We start from the raw sequence: 22,474 nt of genomic DNA on the forward strand, positions 1-22,474 counted from the left end.
AGTCATGTAAATTTTCTGGGTCTTCGTTTGTTCATCTGTAAAGGGTGGTTTAATGATGCCCTTATGTTGTAGGATTTTGAATTGGATCAAATGGCACAGCAAACAAAAAGTTTAATGGTTAAAAGCAAGAACTCTGAATCCAGACTCAAATCCTACCTTCTCCACTTTCTGATTGTGTGACCTTAGGCAAGTTATTTAATCTTTATAAGCTTTGGTTTCCACATATGTGAAATGGAGATAATTATAGTACCCCTCCCATAGAATTATGGTGTAGATAAAAATAGTCAATATATGTAAAACACTTAAAACAGTGCCTGCCACATAAAAGTGCCCATCATGAATGTTAGGTATTATTATTATTAAACATAGAACACTTTTGGAAAATTGTGAATTGCTGTACACGTGGAAGGTAATTAGATTTCCATTTTAACAGGTCATCGATGGCTCAGGCTAAAATGAATGAGTAATGCTGAAATTTTAGGCCTGTGATTAGCGAGGGAATGAGTGATTTGGCATCTCTCAAATTGTACCTCATACTTGGCCATGTATTCTGCCTATTCACAGAACTGGCCTGAGGTGTCCATGTACAGGGAATTAACTGTTACATTTATTCACAGTGACTTTGCCTTTCTGAGTTCTGACATCATCTACCTGTGTGATGTTGGATGACTCAATTAACTGAATTGATTCTGAGTTTCGTCACTTGCCTTTTTCAGAGGATTAGTGAGAGGCCCAAATAAGATATTCACTATTCAAATATGAGATAGAGTCATTCTTTTGCTGATTCTCCCTGACATTTTGATAGAACTTTAACTGTCCCGCTCTACAAAAATAGTGGGCTATTCAAACACTTTTTCTATCTAGACTCCCCTTTCATCAAAGTTGAAAACAGACCCAATAAGTGGTCCAAGAAGCTACAGCCCAGTTCAAATAGACTGTATGGGGCAGGGGTAGTAGAGAAAGGCTTATTGACTAAATGTTCAGCCTGAATGACCAATCTCAGAACAGTAGAGTGTTTGCAAATAGCCAAGTGGTCTAATTGGCTTAGTTTGGAAAGTTTAGTATGTTAAACTCCTTACTGAATTAATGCATTTACATTCCTATTATGGTCTATAAATATGAATTTTATAGGGTTGGGAAACTGGAGGTAGAATATGGAAGAGATTCAGGAAATGTCATTAGTATCATTATTGAGATAGAGTCTCACTCTGTCACCCAGGCTGGAATGCAGTGTTGAGATCTTGGCTCACTGCAACCTACGCCTTCTGGGTTCAAGCGATTCTTGTGCTTCAGCCTACTGAGTAGCTGGGACTATAGGCATGCACCACTATGCCCAGCTAATTTTTTTTCTTTTTCTTTTCTTTTTTTTTTTTTTTTTTTTTAGTAGAGATGGGGTTTCGCCATGTTGGCCAGGCTGGTCTTGAACTTCTGGCCTCAAGCGATCTGCCTGCCTCGGCCTCCCAAAGTGCTGGGATTGCAGGGATGAGCCACTACGCCTGACCTGTTTTATTTTTCTTTCAAATCCTGGTGAACTTCTGCTTTTGGCTATGATGGAATAACTGGTATTGGATTGTTCCTCCTGTGGTAAGCAATCACAAGACTGAACAAAATGTATGAAGGAACTATTGTCAAACAATGGAAAACAGGTGGTGCAAACCACGATCTCTGAGAGAAACTCATGAGGTTTAAGTCCCATGCTGGTGCAGCTTTCTGCCTAGGGACATTTTCCCAGCCACGGTGCAGGGAGCTGTGATTTAACGAAAGTACAGTAGTCCTCTTGAGCTGAGGAAACCTAGATCAGAGTTTGGGGTATCTGAAGTGCCTGGAGTCTACACAGTAGGGCACTAGAGTCGAGAAGCAGCACAGAATAGTGGGGAGGTCTTGAAGGGACTTCTCCCTAAGTTTTTGGCTGAAGATTACAATCGTATTCAGGGCAAGACTGCACAAGGCTTACCAGAGAGCAACTGCTACACAACTGGGTATAAGAACAGAGAAAGTAAAGGTTGAGAAGAAGTAAGGAATGCTGGAGATCCTCCGCAGCTACAGTGCAGGGACATCATTAACATCTTGTTACCACCTCAAGAATCTAGCTTTGAGACCACAAGGGCCACACCCTAAGAGTAATGCCCCATTCCTTAGAGTAAAGTCTGCTTTCTCAATCTTCTCTACAAAAGCCTAATACCAATCTTTCACAAGATGCACAGTTGAGGAGCTTTCCACATATCCACCCCAACAAAGTATGAAGCCAAACCTACACAAGTTCAAGGTGGTCAGTCAGAAACCGATCTGCCTGTGAGAACAAAAACAAGATTATTTCTCAGAAGATAACAGAATGCAGAGTTTCTACCATGTATTATGAACAATACCCAGTATATAATAAAAGATTACTAGATATGTAGAGAAACAGGAAAATGTGATCCACAGTCAAGAACAAAAGAAATCAATGAAACTATGTCTTAGTGAGTAAGTAGATAGGGAATTTCAGCAGATAAATGGAAATATATATATATATATTATATATATATATATATATTATATATATATATATATATTATATATATATATATATATATAGAGAGAGAGAGAGAGAGAGATATGTATGTCTATATATGAAGCAGCTATTGTCAAACATCAGGAAAAAAGGCAACATAAATCATGATCCCTAAGAGAAACTCATGAGGTATACCTCACGTTGTTGTCTTTCTGCCTAGGAAAATCTCCATGTTGAACTCCACATTCAGTTCACTCTAGAACTGAAAGTCTTCTCTGATGTGAAACACAGCAATGAACTAATTTGAATAAAAATAAGTAGAGCCTTAAGAATGGCATGTTTAAAGTGAGGAACAAAAGCAAAGAAGAAACAAAGAAAAACCTTGTTAACCCACAATTCTATATCCAGTGAAAATATATTTCAATAACTAGGGCAAATAAAGACATTTTCAGATAAGTAAAAGCTTAAATAATTCATCACTAACAGACCTGCAACATGAGACAAGCTAAATTATTTAGGCTAACAGGAAATGATACAGAAGGAAAGTCATATTTAAGGGAGGAAAGACAAGCTCTAGAAATGGTAAATAAGAGGGTATATTTACAAGAAAATATTATTTGTTCTCATAATTTTCTCAAAAGTGAACCTACTACTAAAGCAAAATTAATAACGTTTTAATGAGATTTTTACAACATTTGTGGAAATAAAAGATATGGCAATGATAGCATGAAGAACAAGGGTTGGTAGGTAAATGGAATTATACTGTTGGAAGTTGATTCCAGACTGGAGACAAAAATTTATAATACATCATCTGACACATGATTATATCCAGAATATAAAAATAATTCTTATAGCTCAATAGTAAGAAGTCAAACAACCCAATAACAAGAGCAGATTTGGATACTATAGAAGAAGACATACAGATAAGCCAATAAGCATATGACCACATGCTCATCTTTCATCATTAGGGAAATGCAATTTAAAACGAGAGGAACATTCACTGACAAACCCACTAGAATGACTGTAGTTGAAAAGACTGACAACAGCAAAAGTTGGTGAGGATCTAGAGCAACCAGAATTAATGTAAAATGATACAATCTTTTTGGGGAACACTTTGGTAGTTTCTTATAAAGTTATGCATATGCTTACCATCAATTTCTCTTCTAGGTATTTGCCCAAGAGAACTGAAAGCATATGTCCACACAGGCTTGTAAACATTTGTTTTAGCAGTTTTGCTTAAAATAGCCAAAAACTAAAATAATCCAAATGTTCATCAAAAGGGGGAATGAATAAACAAATTATGGTACAGCTATTGAATGATTTTCAGCAATAAAAAGGAACAAGTATCAACATACACAATAAGATGGATAAATGTCAAAGGCTTATGCTGAGCTAAAGAAACCAGGCACAAAAGAGTGTATACCATATGATTCCATTTATATCAAACTCCAGAACAGGCACAATTAATCTCTATTGATAGAAAACAGATCAGTGGTTGCCTGGAGCCAGGCGTGGGTGGATGCCTGCAGAGAGACATAAGGGAACTTTTTGGGTGATGAAATGTTCTATATTTGTCTTTACTAGGATGGAGGTTTCACAAATTATACATTTGTCAAAAATAATTGAACTGTACCCTTAAAATGGGTACAGTTTACATTATGTGAATTATACCTCAATAAAGATGGTTTAAAAATTGAAATGGTCACAACATTGTGGGTCGCTGTCACATGGCATTTTTACTTTTGGACATAGTTCTAGATATTCATGTCACCCAGAAATCCAGGCGAAGATAAAGGAATAATAACATGACAAAGGAAAAAGAGAAAACAAGAACTACAGTTTATAGTTTCCAAATACTTGTTAGCTTAGAAATACAATACAATAACAGGCCAGGCACAGTGGCTCACGTATCTAATCCTAGCACTTTGGGAGGCTGAGGTGGGCGGATCAGTTGAGGTCAGAAGTTCAAGACCAGTCTGACTAACATGGTGAAACCCTGTCCCTACTAAAAATATAAAAATTAACCAGGTGTGGTGGCATGTGACTGAAACCCCGCTACTCGGGAGGCTGAGGCAAGAAAATTGCTTGAATCTGGGAGACGGAGGTTGTAGTGAACCAAGATTGTGCTGCTGAACTCTAGATGGGCAACAGAGTGAGACTCTGAAAAAAAAAAATCTATCTATCTATCTATCTATCTATCTATCTATCTATCTATCTATCTGGATATATTTATTTAGATATATATATCTGGATATGTATATATTTATATATATACACTTGGATATATATATATATCTAATGACATGCTGTATAATCTTTGAAGGGTAGGAAATGGCTATTGAATGGTGATGGAAAATTGTATTAATTCATTCTCACTCTCATGCTGCTATGAAGAAATTCTTGAGACTGGACAATTCATAAAGGAAACAGGTTTAACTGACTCACAGTTCAGCATGGTTGGGGAGGCCTCAAGAAACTTACGGTCATGGCAGAAGGGGAGGCAAACACGTCCTTCTTCACATGGCAGCAGGAAAGAGAAGTGCTGAACAAAAGGGGTAAAGCCCCTTATAAAAATCATCAGATCTCGTGAGAAATCACTCATTATCATGAGAACAGCATGAGGGTAACTGCCCCCATTATTCAATTACCTCCCACTGGGTCCCTCCCAAGACAAGTGGGGAATGATTTAAGATGAGATTTGGGTGGGGACACAGCCAAACCATATTAGAAAGTTAGTTTATTCCAGTGAATGTGGGAAACACCTTCTGGAAATAGAAAAACTGGCATCCTATCCTGGTGTGTACCATCACATAAAAAGCAATAAATCCATGATTATCAACTTCATGTGAATTAGAAGAGAGCTAAATGCATTCAACATTAAAACTCTGCTGAATAGAACTGGCTCTTGAATGACTCACCACACTTGTCATCCTTTGGGCCATCATTTATAGACATTGTGCTGGCAAAAAACTGGAGATCCATACAGAGATTAACAGATATCCTCTTAGTAGAAGGTGGGCAGCAAGGGAATTTAATGCAGTTGTGTTTAAAAAGAGGCTCTTCTGAAGTATAAAAAAGTGAGTCCAATGAAGGAGATTTCAGGAACAGTGAAGCCCAGTGAGGTAGGCCTAGTTTTCATCACCCTGGATCTCCTATCACCATAAGCAAGCTTTTCTCCCTATTTGCAGAGGCCAGGAGGTATTTTTCTCATCTGATAAACGAGTTTATTTTGGTAAACAAAATAAACAATTTGCATTTCCTTGGAAAAAAATCCCATTATTTAAAGAAGTTTTGGATTTTACCTTTTAACCACTCAAAAAAAAAAAAAAAAATGAAGTTACAAATGAGAGACAAATGAGACAAATCAACCAATTAAAATGTATTAAAATGCATTAAATGAATTAAAATGTATGGCCCTCATAATTTAAAACCTTGTTAGAGTAAACAAAATGTAAAAGCAAACAAAAAATATATAGGGAAATATGAATACTATTAAGTGAACATTGAATAGTATTCAGAAATCATTGTTAAAAATGTTTAGGTGTGATAATGGATTTGGGGTTTCATTTTTAAAAAACCATTTTTGTGCACATACTGACATATTTATAGATGAAACAATGTAATGTCTGGCATTTGCCACTATGTAATATGGGTGAGAAGAACTATACAACTTTAACTTAATATCAGATTCTTAAGGGAAAATAGCTCATGGGATTAATTATTATGGGTGAGTGTGAAAGTTTATTCTAGTGCGATGCTCTGGGAAACAGCTTTGGTGTTTCCTCTTCAAGCATCTGAAGCATGCGCCTAACCAGAGCCATAGAACAGTATAAAGAGCCCTCATAGCTTTTTATTCTTTGGTTCAGAACTGCCTTATACTCCACTGCCTTTTCCTTCTGGCCATGACTTTCACGGTCTCCATCTTACTTGGCTTACAGCTGGCTACCCTGTCTTTCCCTGGTGCTGATTCCAGGTTGATGGCTCTGATTAAGGCTTGGCACTTCCTTGGCATGCTGTTTCCAGCATGGACTCCTTTGTCTCTGCATACACCCCAACCACAGCCAAGTGGCACGATGTTCTCCAATGTTCCCAACCTCCTGGGTATAACACTGGAAGAAGCTCCAAAGAACCTGTCTGTTTGACGACGTAGAAAGGAGACTGATGTAAATGCAAAGTTTTCACATATAACCATCAGAATTGAAACAGAAAAGAGTGACACTATAAGTGCACTACAATTTCACTGAGGAGTTGGATAAGCAAAATTACAGATACCACAGGAACGATCCTGGAAACTGATTAAATTCCCTTTCTAGTTATACTTTGAATTTCATCAGAATGCTATAAATTGTCATTTTAAAACCACAGTTCAAGTAATATAATATTTTTCAAACTGAAGGACATGTTCCTTTCATGGGTTGTGAAATTAATTTAATAGGCAGCCAAAAACATTTTTAACAGACCAGACTAGACTAGTCTGGAAAGAAATAAATGGAAAATATTAAAGTGAGTCATACATAGTAAGAGTGAATATACTTTCTGTAGAATTTTTCTCTTAGTTTTTCAAGTGTGTGTGTGTGTGTGTGTGTGTGTATGTGTGTGTGTATATGTGTTGTCACAGTATAAAATCAATTTCTTACTGTGGCCATTTCCAAAAATATTTGAAAATCCTTATGTAATGAATTTCTATATACGATAGAAACCAAAAAGATTCAGGGGGCAAAAAAGGTAACTCCGAAGGAAAATTTCTGTCAAAACAAAATCCTGGTAATTCAATAACTAACTTGTTACCCGAATCAGAGAACTAATCCATGCCAACCAGTCAGAAACTGTAAATAACCTGGTAGAAGGAGCAGGCTACTAGATGTCACCTGATTTGTTCTTTTCGTGTGGTTTTGCTGACTATGTTTTCCTGTTGAATTTAAAAGGCCCCACTCATTTTTGTTACTTGGTAACTGCCGTTTTCAGACCAGCTTTTGTCTGTTTCTAGATGCAGCCTGCAGGACACCAGCTGACAGTGGAAGGACTGAGGAAGCTTGTATAATTTTGTACAAGATCTACTGCAAGTTCAGCTGAAGAACTGCTCCAAAGTTTAGGTCATGGTAAGAACAAGGTTAGATGACATTAGTCACTCAAACACAGACTCAAGCTGCAACAACTAATGCTCCTATGAGATTGGTTATATGCCAAGGTCATATTTGGCCAAAGAATGTATGCCCTTTGAAATCCCAGCAGGCATAGACCTACAAATTCTCAACTAAGGAGATAGATGTTCATTCATTTTTACAGCTCCTGGGTGGAGAAAACTATTTCCCCCTGCCAAATTTTTCTTTTATGTAAAACTTTAAATAAGAACTAAGAGCTTTCATAGTGCCTGCAAACCTGAAAATTTTTAATACAAATCCTCTAAAAGTTTGTGTCACTCACAGCTTCTTGCTGTTTTTTGTTTGTTTGTTTTGTTACTTTTTGTCTTCTTTGTTTTTTTTAGAACCTCCTCAAAATGGACTTGCATGTTCCCTTTCTAGAAGGAGTAAGTCCTATTCAAACCCTTTAAATCAAAGCTGGGCATGGTGGCTCATGCCTGTAATCCCAGCACTTTGGGAGGCTAAGGTGGGCGGATCACTTGAGATCAGGAATTTGAGACCAGCCTGGCCAATGTGGTGTAACCTCGTTTCTACTAAAAATACAAAAATTAGCCAGACATGGTGGCGGGCACCTATAATCCCAGCTACTCGGGAGGCTGAGGCAGGAGAATTGCTTGAACCCAGAAGGTGGAGGCTACAGTGAGCCGAGATTGCATCACTGCACTCCAGCCTGGGTGACAGAGCAAGAGTCCATCTCATAACCAAAACCAAAACCAAAAACAACAAACCCTTTAAATCAAGAGGTGAATCCTGAATCCCCATCTGGAAGGTACTGTGGGAGGGCATAATTATGATAGATAATCTATCTCAAAATGACATTTGGGAAATGAAATGTTCAAATTCTGACCAAGGGGATCAGAAGGAAATAATTCTGAAAGTCTTAAAAGGGGAAGGTAGGGTGGGGAACACAATTAGAGTGAAATCACAAGAAATGTGAAATGTACTTATCAGATGGCTTCACAATGTGCTCTTATTGGTGGTGTGTCCCTGGGCACCAAGGAGGCCAGGCCTACCGTATTGAAAGCAGAATGGAGGGGAGCTCAGCATGGCTCCTCCGAGCAGTCACAAGTGATTCATACGGACCCAGCTGGGGCCCGAAGAAGGGAGAGGGTGCGGTAGTGTGGACACTGTGGATTTCCAGGAACCATAGCAATCCACAGCTCCAGCTCAACAATGATGCAAACCAGGACCTTGCCAAACTGTCTTCTCCCAGAGAACAGAGTCTGCTCAGGCTTATGTTCTTGCCTCATTGCGAGTTTCAAATGAGGTGACAAGAATGGCATCTGGAACATTTCCTGGCAGAGAGGGCATTTCTCCCCTCCCCTCTCCCAGAGCTTGTTCCTTTTCTTACCTCTCTCTGTTCCTGCTTCACACTGAAAGAGCCTGGCAATGGAATGAGACCAAACCTTCGTTCAAATCCAGCCTCCCTACTTGCTTGCTTAGAGCAAATCACTGAACTCCTGTAAGCCTCAGTTTCCCCAGCAATAAAAGGAAGAGATAATAACTCTTACCTTATAGAGTCATATGAGGATCGGGGGAATGTACATAATGTGCTCTGCAAACATTCAACACTCAAGGTCAGGGCTTCTCAACTTTGCACTTTAACATTTTGGCCAGGTCATTCTTTGTTGTAGGGGGCTGTCTTGTGCATTGTAGGATGTGTAACAACATCCCTGATCTCTACAAACAGGATACTAGTAGTACCTTCCTTCTCCTTCCCACAGTCGTGACAACCAAGAATGCCTCTAAATATTGCCAAAGGTCCCCCTGAGGGCAAAATCAGGCCTGGTTGACTATGATTTCCATCTTGCTTTCCTTTCTCTCTCTCTCTCTCTCTCTCTCTCTCTCTCTCTCTCTCTCTCTCTGTCTCTCTCTCAGTTTTGGGAAAGTGAACTGTCATGTTATGAACAGCCCAGATCACAAGTAACTAATGTCCCAAGCAAATAGCCAGCAAGCACCTGAGGCCTGCCTGCAGCCAAGTGAGTGACTTTGGAAAAGGACCCTTCCTCGGTTGAGCCCTGAGATGACTGCAGCCCTAGATGACGCACTGATCACAGCCTTTGACAGATCCTGAGTCAGAGGCACTTAGCTAAGCCATACCCCCATTCCTGACACACAGAAACTCTGAGATAATAAATGCTTATTCTTTTAAGCTGCTAAGTTTTGGGGTCATTTGTAATGCAGCCATAGGTAGCTAAGACAAGGACCAACAATGATCAAGTAATATATCAGTGTTGCATGGGAAGCAGATGCGTCTATGCACATAAGAGATATCAGAGGTGACCCCATAGGCAGATCCTGAGGTTTCCATGGTTTTGGGAGGGGAGGACATTTGCATTCTTGCATCAGTATTATTTGGTTGTCCCGTATATATTTAGTGCTCTTTCTGTATATGACTTATTGAAACATCCCCTTTATCTTTGTAGGGCTGTGGTTTACCATTTAAAAATGTTAAATGAAACGTCTCTTATTCTAAATTAATTTTATCTTCTTATTCACTATATATGAATACATTTTTCTTGACTATCATCAGTGGTATACTAGTTTGTGTTCTCATTTTCCTAAACATATTTTATTATAAATGTAGCAAACAATTAATATAAAGAATATGAAACAGTGGGGGGAAGCAGAATGTTAATGAGAATTAACCATTATTAACAATTTAGTATGTATCTTTCCAGATATTTTCCATGAAACACAATTACACCACATAAATACGTATTTTTTTTTCAAGATTCTTTGGTTTCAATGGATAGAAACCAAAGCAAACTGGCTTAAGCCGAACGATTTTCTTGGCTTGGATAACCAAAATTCTGGAAGCATACGAGTAGAATTACCTACCTTAGACATGATTGAAGCCAGGACTAGAACATCACCAGGAATTACTCTCTTTGTCTCTCATCTCTATGTCTCAAGGTGTGTTGGCTTCATTCTCCCACATTGGGCTTTCCATGAGTCAAGGATGTGGCCACCAGGACCTCCTGGCTCTGAGTCTCTTACAACTTTATGACTGAAGTAAAAAGAGGTGTTGGTCTCCCAGCTTGAAAAATCCCAGGTAAGGCCGGGCGCGGTGGCTCAAGCCTGTAATCCCAGCACTTTGGGAGGCCGAGACGGGCGGATCACGAGGTCAGGAGATTGAGACCATCCTGGCTAACACGGTGAAACCCCGTCTCTACTAAAAATACAAAAAAAACTAGCCGGGCGAGGTGGCGGGCGCCTGTAGTCCCAGCTACTCAGGAGGCTGAGGCAGGAGAATGGCGCAAACCCGGGAGGCGGAGCTTGCAGTGAGCTGAGATCCGGCCACTGCACTCCAGCCCGGGCTACAGAGCAAGACTCCGTCTCAAAAAAAAAAAAAAAAAAAAAAAAGAAAAATCCCAGGTAATGTTTCTGATTGGTTTAGCCTGTTGATTAACCACTCCAGCCAAGGGTGTGAGGTATTATGAGAAGCTCAGCTGGAGTCACATGTCTAATCTACTGCTGGAGAAGGTTACTAGACAAAGTAGGGGAAGGAGTGCTTGGCAGCCAATAACAGTAGGCACCTATCACAATCTTTTATCTAAATATTATCATGATGTGCATCATTAGTCTCAATTTGTTTTAATCAGTAAATTACATATCACAGTCTTCTTTACATATGAACATATATTATGCTCAGTTTATTCAATAGTCTACACTCAACAGAACAGAAATATGAACTGTTTTGGTTTTTTTTTCCAATCATTTCTTTCAACCATATTCCATGAAATCTCCCTTTCCTGCCCTTAAGAATATCTTGGGCAGATCTCATAGTTTTCTGGTTACTTTTAATTATTAAAATGCGCTTTCCTATCTAGAGTAGTTTAAAAACTAAATCTTACATCCAATATGATGTTCATTCTCTTTCTCAAACCACCAGGCCAGGGTAAGTTTCAGGAAGGGGCTTGAGGTAAAGAAGGGCATGACTTGCCTTTTCACTTCTCCTGCCCTCCCTCTTCTGTGGTTGGAGTGAGAAGGAGGGAGAATAAGAAAGACATGTGTCTTTATATTTATGTGGCTGTTGTGGGATGAACTGCATTCCCCTAAAATTCATATATTGAAGCCCTAACTTCCTATACCTCAGGTTGTGCCTATTTTTGGAAACAGGGCCTTAAATGAGGTGATTAAGTTAAAACGAGACCATCAAGATGGATCCTAAGTCAACCTGACTGGTTTTCTTTGTAAGGACAGGAAATATGGACATAAAACGAGATACCTTGTGTGCATGCCCACAAGGATGACCATTTAAAGCAAACCAGAGAGGCCACAGAGGAAACCAGCCCTTGATTAGTTCCAGTCTCCAGAAATGTGAGAAAATAAATTTCTGTTGTTTAAGTCATTTGTCCTTAACCTTTTTGGCACCAGGGACCGGTTTCCTGAAAGACAATTTTTCCACGGATGGGAGGCAGGGATGGTTTCTGGATGAAACTTTTCTACCTCAGATCATCAGGTATTACTTAGATTCTCATAAGGAGTGCACAACCTAGATCCCTTGCATGTGCAGTTCACAATAGGGTTCGTTCTCCTATTAGAATACCATGCGACTGCTGATCTAACAGGAGGTGGAGCTCAGGCGGTAACGCTGGCTGGCCCACCACTCGCTTCATGCTGTTCAGCCTGGTTCCTAACAGGCCATGGACTTGTACCGGTCTGTGGCCCAGAAGTTGGGGACCCCTGGTTTAAGCCAACCATTCTGTGGCTTATACACAAGTGTTCACAAAGGTCCTTATAAGCAGGAGGCAAGAGTCAGGATCAGGGAAGGAGATGTGAGGTTGAGGTAGAGGTAGAGTGAGGTAAGGAAGGAGCCATGAGCCAAGAAGTGCAGGTAGCCTCTAGAAGCTGAAAAAGGCACATAAGATAATACATTTGTGTTGTTTTAAGCTAATGTGTTTGTGACAGCAGCAAAAAGAAAGTATACACTCTTTATGTTCTTAAAAGAGATGTATTGAATGCTGTGAGACAGGACATTTAAACATTTTTATTTTAATATAATTTCAGACTTTCAAAAAAGTCACACGAATAATATAAGAAACACTTGTGTTCCCTTTATTCTGATTCACCAATTGTTAATGTTTCATTCCATATGCTTTATCATTTGCTCTCACTCACTCTATGTTTTCCTAAACCATTTGAAAGTAATTTTCACATATTATAATCTGCTAGCCACAAATTCTTTATAGTTTGTATATACTAAAAGCAGGGACTTTTCTTACGGAACCACACTACAATGATCAACATCATAAACCATAACTTTGATGTAATACTGTAACCTAAAATTCAGATTTGAATTGCTCTAATTGTCCCAGTAATGTTTTTTTGTGGTTGTTATTTTTCGTGGCCCAGGACCCAATCCAGGAGCATCTTGTGAATTTAGTTGTCATGTCTCTTTAGTCTCTTATAGTGTGTAACAGCTTCTTTATCTCTCCTTGTCTTACATATTTTTGAAAATTGTGAGTAAAGGCTAGTTATTTTATAAGATATTTTTAAATTTTACTTTGAAGTTTCTGCATAATTAGATTCAGGTTATACATTTTTTGGCAGAAATACGACAGGCATGATATTGTATCCTAGTCTGTGCGCCATATCAGGAGGCACACAACATCAGCTTGTTCCATTATTGATTATGTTAATGTATTACTGATGATGAAAGTTGCTATCAATATTTTCCCCATTTGTAATTAGTAAGTAATTTGTAGGCAGAATACTTTGAGATTACCTTCCCAACCCCACCAACCACAGTGTTGATTCTCACCTTTCCCTATTTCTATTTGTTAACTCCCTTTGACATTGGAACACATGGCTTCCATTATCTAATACGATATTTTAACCTGTCTGAAGTGATTTTTCATGCCACTATTTTCCCATTATTTACCACTCAGTATCATAAGTCATTTATAGTCCCTATGAATACAGAAAATGTATGTGTATTTAATTATAAAATCTTGTTCAAATTGTTTTTAAAAGTTCTTTTTGGGACTTTCATGTTGCCAAAACATTTTTCACTTTTCTACAATGTTAATTTCAGTTTTGTTTTGTGACTTTTTAGGGGCGGGGAGGGGAGAGAAAATTTATTGGAAGGTATATAAAAGGTTTACAACTTAGATAATAAAATAAATTACTCTTTAGTTTAAGAATTTCAACTGACCTAAGGCATTATTACCTGGAAGGCCCCAGGGTTCGTGGCACAGCTATGGTTATTCAAGTTCCTGTTACTCACGTCCGTATAAGAGACCACCTGAGCAGGCTTAGTGTGAGCAACAAGACTGTTTATTCACTTGGGTGCAAGTGGGCTGAGTCCGAGAAAGGAGTCAGTGAAGGGTGGTGGGATTATCATTGGTTCTTATAGGTTTGGGATAGGCGGTGGAGTCAGGAGCAATTTTTTGTGGGTAGGGGATGGATGTTACAAAGTACATTCACAGGGGCATGGAGGATGTATTGTCACAAGGGTGGGGAGGAATGTTACAAAGTACATTCACAAGGACGGGGAATATCACAAAGTACATTATCACAAGGGAGGGGAAAATGTCACGATGGCTTGACCATGTGTGGCCAGCTCAGAGGACCTTACAGTTCCAATGAACATCACAGAAGGGCTCCTTCCATGGTAAGCATTTTCTTTTATTCCACATGAGGATGCTTTTGACTTCACTGAGAAACTTCTGATGGGTTCTAATGACATCTTAGTGACTCTAAACGGTATGTTACCTCAGGCCTGTGCCTTCATCCACTTCAGGTTTCAAGCTGGGTCAGGCCTGGGCAGAACTGATTTTTCTATAGGATCATCTAAATCAGGGGTTCCCAACCCCCGGGCCCCAGGTACTGGTCTGTGGCCTGTTAGGAACCAGGCTGTATAGCAGGAGGTAAGGGGCGGTGGGGAGGTGAGCATTACCGGCTGAGCTCCACCTCCTATCAGATCAGCAGCAGAATTAGTTTCTCATAGGAGCGCGAACCCTATTGTAAACTGCGCATTTGAGAGATCTAGGTTGTGTGCTCCTTATGAGAATCTAACTAATCCCTGATGATCTGAGGTGGAACGATTTTATCCCAAAACCATCCCCACATCCCCACCCCTCTGTGGAAAAATTTTCTTCCACAAAACCAATCCCTGGTGCCAAAAAGTTTGGAGACCATTGATCTAAACAGATTGGTGGCTTTCCATTTCCTAGGGGTGGTGAATTTAAAATCAGAATCCACTATTTGATATGGTTATCTAGCTTGACTTGATTAAGGACAGAAGGGCCAGGGAACAGAGTAGTCATGATACAATTATTCTGATAAAGAGTCTCTCGATCATGGGAAGAACTGTTTTGCTCAGAGCACACTGCGGAAGAGAGGAAAACCAGGGTGCAGTACCAACACACTATGAACCTAAACATCAGAAAAGATTCCTAAGGGTATCCGATGTGCATTCCCAGGAAAGAGCAGAATGGCTCTACATGTGGGCTTGACCCCAGAAAGATTTGATTTGAGTCCTGGTACCACTATTTGTTTACTGGATGACTCTAGCCTAGTTACTTAACCTTTTTTAAGGTTTGGTTTCCTGCTCTACAAAATAGGGATAATAAAGGTGCTTATATTGCATGGTTGTTGTATTTCTTAGTATGCATTCCAAGCTCAGCAAATGTCAGCTCACTGTAATTTTACAGATTTTACCCAATAAAGACTTCAGTTTGTCAATTCTTAGTTTTGTTGAATCTTGAGGGAAAGGGTCAAAAGTGATCATTTTTTTCATTGGCAGGTTGCTCTTTAAAATAACAAGATCATGTCCTGCAACCAACCATGTGGGTGGGGAGAATGTGTGAACTCCCTATTGATGATCATAACGCAGCTGAAGAAAATTTGTCACCTCAGTGTGGTACAATGTACTTACCATGATGCTAAATATCTTGTGGACACATTTCCAGGACACACTGAGTAGTACTGTGGCACAATTGTGTGCATATAAATCATGGATTTCTTCTCTTTTTTTGGTAATAGTTGGTAGAACTACCGTGTTTCCAATATGAAATGACATGGGGGACTATACATGAAATAATATTAAGAGAATAAAAAGCAGGATCCTACTGGCTGCCTTTCTCAATCACGATTGGTAATTCAAAGACACATTGAAATAGTTTGGCTCTGTGTTCCCACCCAAATCTCATCTGAAATTGTAATCCCCATGTGTGGAGAGAGGGGGGTGATTGGATCATGGAAGTGGTTTCCCCTATGCTGTTCTCATGATAGTGAGTGAGTTCTCACAAGATCTGACAGTTTTATAAGTGTTTGACATTTCCTCCTTCACAGGCTCACACTCTTCTCCCTGCTGCCACCCTGTGAAAGAAGGTGCCTGCTTCCCCATCCGCCATGATTGTAAGTTTCCTGAGGCCTCCCCAGCCATGTGGAACTGTGAGTGAATTAAACCTTTTTCCTTTATAAATTACCTAGTTTCAGGGAAGTTCTTTATAGCAATGTGAAAATGAACTAATACACACATAAATTCAGGTCAAAGTCCTCACCTCTCCACAAACACCACAGGTCCTGGGCACCTGAAGTGCCCAGTTCTCTAGATCTGGGGACTGTTCCTACTTTTGGCCATGGTGGTCAGGTTTGTTCCCACCTTAGTCTTTGAATTTAGTCTTTGCCATATGTTCTTAAACTCTCTTTTCCAGTATCTACAAGTGGCATCCACCAGTGGTCTCTAAAGCATCATGCTCTGTGTCTGGGTCTAGGACATCATAGGTGTTTAAAGGATACCTAGAATTTTTACCTCCTTCAGAAGGTATCCAGGAAAGGTGGGCCTTGGTGGGAGGGGTCTTCTGAACCCACAGGACCTCATAGGCCTTGTCTAGAGTGAGACCAGACCACCTGGTTGAGGAATAATTCCACTCTAAGACTTGATGTGGAGGCTAGGACCCAGAACTTGACTCATTATGGCTCCCTTGGCTTCACGGTACTATTATAGAATCAAACTGGGCTCCACTGGCCTGGCACAGTAAGGCCAGACATCCACACTGAGGTTTGAAGTGGCAAGAAAGGAAGGTATTTATTTGCAGGGCACCAAGAAAGGAGAATTGGCAGCTAAAGCTTATGTCCTGACTTCCCCAATGACTTGCAAGTAAGGGTTTTTAAAAACAGGGGTAAATTTCAGGAAAGCAGAAGTTACAAGCAAAATCATAAATCAATACATGGAGGCTACACGTGGGTTATGGCCTGAAAGGGTGGGATATCTTGAAGCAGGAGCTTACAGGTCATAGGCAGGTTCAAAGATTTTCTGATTTGCAATTGGTTAAAGAAGAGAAGCTTTGTTTAATAATTTATGGTCAGCAGAAAGAATGTTAGCTCTGGCTCATGGGTGTGACTTCCTCCAGGACCCTCAGGAAGAAATCTAGAACAAAGAATGGTTGTCAGAATTCAGTCCTCAGTTCTCCCTTACCTGAGGTCTACGTGCCAGTGTATCCATTTGTTGGAGGTCCAGGTTTATGAAAAATAACTCAGGTACATATGTTAAGATGTTATCTTTAGTTTTTATAGGGAACCAAACATCTTGGGGCTTGTTTCAGGCTACCATTACCTTCTTCGTTTCGGGCTACCATTACCCTTTTTTTTTTTTTTTTTTTTTTTTTTTGAGACACAGTCTCGCTCTGTCGCCCAGGCTGGAGTCCAGTGGCGCGATCTCGGCTCACTGCAAGCTCTGCCTCCCGAGTTCAGGCCATTCTCCTGCCTCAGCCTCCCGAGTAGCTGGGACTACCATTACCTTCTCGTTTATCAAGCTGCTGATTCACTTTCAGGGCTAGCTAGGTGTCTGGAATTTCCCTTGAAGGAGCTCAAGATATTCCTTTATTTCCATGCTTGGGGAGCCCACAGACCCCTAAAAGGGGTCCCTGCTCCATCTCCATACCTGGATTTTCACTTCCTTGATAAATCAGTCAGTTATAAAAAGCAGATTCAGCTCTAGCCCACATCTGAGTAACTGAGACATTATCATCTCCACTTGGCAAAAACGGAAGCGTGAAATGTGAGTCAGTTGTTTTATTCCACTTCCTAGTGGAGAGAGACAGTTTCTTATCCAGTGTGAATCGAGTCATTCAGGAAGAAACTCAATCCCAGAGAATTATTCAGACGGCGATTGAAGCCTGCTCCTAATTAGACACAGGCTGACTCAGGGGCCAGGGCCTGATGCGGCTGGCGAGCAGCTGTCTCACACGCTCACTTCTTACTCAGTCTCCTGGCACCTGTGCCTCCCTCTATCAAATAAACACAATTATAATTACTCCCTATGTAAGTGCAGCACAACCTGATTTCCATGTTATTTATACTCCCCACCCCCAAACACACATACCATCTTCTGAGGAGGTGGGTTCCAGCTGCTGGAGGGCCCCAAAGTGCTACCAGTATGCAAGGCTGGAGGTGAACTCCCAGGCAGAGCTGAACTGCTCACCAGGAAGGGGACAGGGTGGCGCTACAGGAAAACAAAATTTCCAGGGGAAAAAAACAGGAGAGGGAGACACAAGACCACAAGCTTGGGAAACAGGTCCAGGGCAAAGAAGAATCCAGCTTGGAGACCAGATACTTCCAAAGAGAATTGGGGATGTCAGGCTGAGATTTTGCATAGGAATTTCCTACAGGATTTATATAGGAGATTTTGTGTAGGAGCTTCCTATAGGATTTGTATGGGAGATTTTGTAAGATTTTGTGTAGGAGTTTCCCATAGGATTTGTATAGGAGATTTTGTAAGATTTTGTGTGGGAGTTTCCCATAGGATTTGTATAGGAGATTTTGTAAGTTTTTTTGTGTAGGAGTTTACTACACAAAATCTTGGTCAACACCTATGCAGTTCATTAATGCTTTTGGTGCAGAACAGATTGTCTATTTATTTACTGGAAAGGAGAGAGATGCTGTGTCCTGCATCAAGGTTTGCAAGAGATGAAAAGGAGGCTGAGTTACTTGTGTAGTTACAGTATTTTTAAAATGTCAGTTTGCCAGCCTAATCTGTGAGCTACATGAGGATAGGGATTATCTCTTGATAGCAGATCCCTAGTGCCTAGCACAATGTGAGCGCATAACAGGTGTTCAAACATTTATTGTATGAATACATTAAATGCCTTCACTCAGTGGCTCCATACAACTTCTGATCCCCAACTGAACTGAAGTCTAAAATAATGTTTTTTTTGTCCCTTTGCCCAGGGTTCTCAGGGCACATTAGAAAGCTGATGATTTGGAGCATGGTAGGAGTGGCAGCAGCAGCAGCTTTAGGGCAATGCTTTCAAAAAGATGCTCTTCAGCCCTCAGAAAGGGGTACTGCTGACTGACAACACAGCTGGAACCCCATATAGAGGAAATAACACGGGCCATCAATATGCCCACTCTAACAAGGGAGACCAATCTGATTTCCATAAGTATGAAAGTCAAATGTTGCTAGGGGATTTTGCATGCTGACATATAGAGAAAAATAAAGCTTTGCTTAAAGAGTGCATACATTCTTTCTCTGTTTACCCTCTGGGAACATCCATTGTAAAGAGAAATTGAACTCTAATTGTACTCAATTGTGACACTTAAGAAGAAATATAAAGTATATGTAGTTGCAACAACCTTCAATCTTTTCCTTAGGCTAAATGAAACATACTAAATTGAGAAGGAGGTGCTATAGGCTTCATGGTATCACTAGAATAAAATGGTATAAATAGTATTTTGAATCAGAAGATGTGGCTTGAAGGCCCAACTCAACCACTTACTAGCGATGTGAGTTCCAAGGCTTATTTTAATAACTGATTTTGATTTTGCTTAACTTCTTAATTTCAATAAAAAATATAACCTTAACTGTATAAAACCAGTAATCAAATTGTGGCAAGATTTTTTAAAAAGAGCAAGAAAAATATTCTTGATTAATGACATTTTAATATTTCTTCATATTTGTAGTTTTTCTATCGTGTCTAGGTATGACTCATGTTTCGCTTAACTTTATTTGAGACCCAATGTACTTCATCATTCTAAGGACTTATGTCTCTCTTTAATTCTAAACATTTTTGTGATGTTATCTTTTTCAGATACCCTCTATTCTTTCTACTTTGTCTTTCTGAAACTCCTATTTGGTAATGTTGAACTTCATCTGAAATCTGTGCTTCTGGAAAGCAGGGATGGTTAAGAAATCTACCCTCGTTTTTGTATTCTGGAAACAGCTAACCTCAAAGGGCACCCTGCCCTTGTATAGTCTGATATAAGACACATCTCCATCCTTCCTCATGACTCAGTTGGACTCTCGACGACTCTCTTGTTTACCTGCCTCTGCAAACCCAGGTTCCCTTCCTTTTCACTGAAACATTCCTCATTAATGAACATTCATCTATTGCTATAGACTGAATAAAATCATCTCCTTAATTTCTTGGTGCACTTTGTCTTTGACATGTTAGACACGCTAGATACATAGAACATTAACCTTCTCACCCATTTATCCTTGTTTCTGCTTCTATTTCTTGATGAATCTCCACCTCTTTATCTCTGAGTTATATTGTGAGTACTTTGTTCAAATCTATCCACCAGTTTGCTAATTCTCTATTCAGTGTTGAATCTGATATTTAAACAGGTTTTCATTTCTAAAAGTTATATTTGGTCTTTTCTCTCTCTCTACCTATTCTTTTCACATCCCATTGTTCTTTCATGATGATATCATTACAGGATTTTTCCTTAGTTCAGCTAAAGACGGGGTCCTTGTCCCATGGCCAGGGACAAGGCCAGTTCAGACTCGCAGATAGTTTGAAGGGTAAGATAGGGTTTTATTGGGTGAAAAGGAAATAAAGGGAGAAACAGGGACTCTCCACAAGGCCAGAGTTCCTCTGGTGTGCTTCTCGCCTCACAGCTTGAATCCCAGGTTCCACACACACGGAAGAGGAGGGGCTAGGCTCCTCCCACCTGAAAATGGGGTGAACTTCTGTGGCTCTGCCCCAGTGTGCCAGTCAGTTAGAGTTTTGCCAGGGACCCTCTCCCACCTGGCTGTCTCAGTATCTTTAATTATTTTAAACATACTTCTATTTTAATCTTATAGATTGCTATATTTTCTCCAGACGGTGAAAATACTGCTTCTCCCTGTTTGTTGTGTCTGCCAATTCTCCCTCAAGGTAGATTGCTTCCTTGTGTAGTTAATAATTTCTTATTGTAAAGTTACCTTAGTGTTTCATTTTTTTGGAAGGTGATGGTGGTGACTCCTTTGTGCTCTGAATTGTCAAAGTATCACTGCAAAACTATTTTGAGTTTGCTTCTACTTCAGTCCTAGAGTCCACAAATCCTAGACCGATTTTTTTTTTTTTTGGAGACACTCTGACACCTAGGCTGGAGTGCAGTAGCACAATCTCCCTCACTGCAGCCTCCATCTCCTGGGTCTAAATGATCTTCCCACCTCGGCCCCCAAGTAGCTGGGACTACAGGGGTGCACCACCACACCTAATTTTTTGTATTATTTTTTGTAGAGACAGGGTTTCACCATTTTGCCCAGGCTGGTCTTGAACTCCTGGGCTCAAGTGATCATCTGCCTAGGCCTCCCAAAGTGCTGAGATTACAGGCGTGAGCTACCGTGCCTGGCTCAATTTTTGTTTTTATTTTGTGTTTTATTTATTTATTTATTTTTGAGACAGGGTCTCACTGTGTTGTCCAGGCTAGAGTGCAATGGTGCAATCTAGGCTCACTGCCATCTCCACCTCCTGGGTTCAAGCGATTCTTGTGCGTCAGCCTCGTGAGTAGCTGAGATTACAGGCATGTGCCACCATGCCCAGCTAATTTTTGTATTTTTATTACAGACAGTGTCTCACCACATTGGCCAGGCGGTCTTGAACTCCTGGCCTCAAGTGATACACCTGCCTTGGCCTCCCAGAGTGCTGGGATTACAGGCATGAGCCACTGCTCCTGGCCTATTTTTATTTACTTTTTTTTTGAGAAAGAGTCTCGCTTTGTTACCCAGGCTGGAGTGCAGAGGCTCAATCTCAGCTCACTGCAACCTCCTCCTCTGGAGTTCAAGTGATTCTCCTGCCTGAGCCTCCTGAGTAGCTGGGATTACAGGCATGCCCCACCATACCCAGCTAATTTTTGTATTTTTTAGTAAAGATGGGGTCTCACCATGTTGCACAGGTGGTCTCAAACTCCTGGCCTTAAGTGATCCGCTCCCCACTTGGCCTCCCAAAATGCTGGGATTACAGATGTAAGCCATCACGCCATGCCTTAATTTCTTTTTTAGAGACAGGTTCTTGCTCTGTTGCTGAGGCTGGAGTGCAGTGGTGCCATCATAGCTCACTGGAGCCTTGATCTCTTGTGCTCAAGTGATCCTCCTGCCTTAGCCTCTCTAGTAGCTGGGACTGTAGGCATGGACTACTATACCTGGCTAATCCTAGATAATTTTTAATGTTAATTTATCACTTTGGTTTCCTGCAAGAGAAAGGTAATGAAAATTTGGACTCTATAACCTTATATTTGATTTCCCATGAGTTATATATTTTCCACCCAGGCTCCTGGTTAACTTCAAGATCTATTGACACTTTCCCAGGCTAGTGGATGGGATTGTTCCTAGTCCCATTTTCACAGATAGGATAGCTTTCCAAAATTCTCAGGTTTTTTTTTTTTTTTTTTTTTTTTTTTTTTTTACCAGAGACATAGTTCCAATTCCCTCTTCATGTGAGATGCTTACACACATAGACTTTTAAAATTATCCCTCAATAAAAACAAACAAACAAAACTGATCTGTTATAGATATATAAGTCTTAATTCAACAATAATCTCCCATGGATCTCTACACAATTTCCACACCTTTTCTGTTACCATAATATTGAGTTGGATCATACAGATAGAATGTCTGTTTTCTTCC

General features: G+C 40.1%; 1 long non-coding RNA gene across 1 annotated transcript in view; it reads left to right on the forward strand.

Annotated features, from left to right (window-relative positions):
- LOC105480441 (uncharacterized) overlaps positions 1–22,474 on the forward strand; it is a 339,420-nt gene that overhangs the window by 51,533 nt on the left and 265,413 nt on the right. Inside the window, exons 3-4 of the long non-coding RNA XR_011607746.1 lie at positions 7,479–7,601; positions 15,934–16,035. This is a non-coding gene — a long non-coding RNA (uncharacterized lncRNA). The remainder of the gene's footprint in view (positions 1–7,478; positions 7,602–15,933; positions 16,036–22,474) is intronic.

Source organism: Macaca nemestrina, chromosome 9, assembly GCF_043159975.1.
Source record: "Macaca nemestrina isolate mMacNem1 chromosome 9, mMacNem.hap1, whole genome shotgun sequence".
Taxonomy (NCBI): Eukaryota; Metazoa; Chordata; class Mammalia; order Primates; family Cercopithecidae; genus Macaca; species Macaca nemestrina.